The sequence below is a fragment of the Arctopsyche grandis genome, chromosome 6, assembly GCF_051622035.1.
Source record: "Arctopsyche grandis isolate Sample6627 chromosome 6, ASM5162203v2, whole genome shotgun sequence".
Classification (NCBI taxonomy): domain Eukaryota; kingdom Metazoa; phylum Arthropoda; class Insecta; order Trichoptera; family Hydropsychidae; genus Arctopsyche; species Arctopsyche grandis.
This window is the reverse complement of record NC_135360.1, coordinates 19,572,543-19,574,788: the sequence shown is the minus strand read 5'-3', so window position 1 is coordinate 19,574,788 and position 2,246 is coordinate 19,572,543.

The following is a 2,246-nucleotide window of genomic DNA, read 5'->3' as shown; positions in this document are numbered from 1 at the left end:
ACAAAATAAACAAATGAAATGGAAAGGAATGAAAGCTATAATATGATTAAATAGCACATTACATAACTAAACTAAAGTATAAAAATAATGGAAATATTGGAAAAATAGAATAGAAGAAAAAATGAATCAATCGGTCAAGATTCTCTTGATGTTAGACCTGAATTGATGTAGGGAAATACCAAACAGATCAACCTCATTCAGCTCTCCGTTAAACATACGATAAACGCGCTGCAGATAAAAATATTTTTGGGAATTAGTATTGAAAGGATCAAGTGAAAAGAGTGCAACGCGTCTAGGGTATCGAACTGGGATTCTGAAATTAACCTTATTCAGTAAATCAGAACAATCAAGGAAACCATTTATGAGCTTAAAGAAGAATATAGCATCAGAATGTCGTCGCCTGACAGAAAGATTGTTAAAAGAAAGGATTTTTAAAATGTCGGAAACAGTAGAATGGGTATAGGTAGGAAAAAGGTAGCGTAAGGATTTAATAAATTTAAGTTGAACTTTCTCAATACAATTAATATGGGATAAATAAAAAGGTGACCAGATAATTGAGGCAAATTCAAGGTGAGACCTTACAAAGGAAAAATAAAGTAATTTTAGTACGTAAGGATCATTTAAAAGAGGCTTGTATTTATTTGGTCAGTAAATAGATGATCGGTAAGTTATATTATCGGTCATTGGCTGCTTGACTATTGTCTGTTTTTCAAAAAATACTTAACTCAATAAACAGTTTAATGACCGTTCGTATTTATATCTATCAGATTATCACAAAAATATCCTAAAAGTTACTAACCATTTATTGAAAAAAACTGACCATTTAATTGGCCTCTGATAAATATAAAGTAAATGTAAATTGTAAGACAAGCAAATGTACATACATATAATATATCATTTGCACTCTTCACTGTTCGATGGATGGAACTACTCCACCGACCGCCTTAAATAGACATTAAATTGATTAATTAATTAATTATTCTTTATTATTAATATTAATTATTATTATTATTTATTTATTTTATTATTTTTCAATGATATTATATATATATATATATATATATATATATATATATATATATATATATATATATATATATATATATATATATATATATATATATCAGTGGCGGGCGGTGACTTTTCAAACAAGGGATGCTGTCCCTTGTTTGAAAAAAAAAACCGACCAATTTATTTTTTAAAATTTAATTTTATTCTTCGTTCCTTTTTACAAAATTCATCGATAACCGCATCATAGAATTTTTTATTGTTTTTTAAATTTGACATTATTTTCTTTTCGATTGCAATTAAAGCAAGACCAGAGAGTCTTTCTTCACTTTGACTACTTCTGGTGAACGTTTTAATTCTTTTCATAGTCGAAAATGATCGTTCAGCCGATGCGCTCGTGGAAGGTATCGTACAAATTAATTGTATTAAACTAAATACTTGTTCCAAAACGTCTATTAGATCATCTTTCACAATTAATTCCTTTACGTCATTTATAGATTTCAAATGAAAATCTTGCGTTGAGTACATGTAAATTAATTCGCTTTTTAATTTCATAAAATCAAAGTATTTTCCATAAGTTAGGTGGAGTGATTTAAATAGGAAATCTGGAAAATTATTTTCATATTCTTTAAATTTTTTGACGTTAAAAAATTCGAGAAATTTTAAATTTTCGATATCTCGAAATCGATTGGTTGTATTTACTGAAAGAGTTTCTAAAATTTCAGAATAGTGAAGTTTATACGTTGTTTTCACATCTTCTTCACATTCAGCATATTTTCTTTTTCTATTAAAATTTTTAGTTATTACTTTGTTCCACAATGAATCAAAATCGTCTTTTTTGTTATCTAAATATTTTACAAATTTTTTAATTTCACTTACGCAATACGATATGTCAAAGGTTTTTTTATGTAAAATTTCAAATAAAAAATCTGCCGAATTAAATATTGCAGAAAATAAATGCAAATTGAAATTGAATTCAAACTCTTTTAAATAACGATGAAGGACTTCAGCATTTATGACAGCATCAGTATCCCATTCGTCTTCATCATTAATTATTTGATTAAATATTTCCATTAATTCTGTTTGATATTCTAATATCATATTTAAAATTTTGCTATTGTAGTTCCATCGTGTAGGGGCAGCAGTGGGAAATCGTTTTTTTATTTGACAATCGAGAAGGGAAATTCTTCTTGAAGACTTACAAAAAAAAGTTGAAAATGACAACATACGGCTGAAAA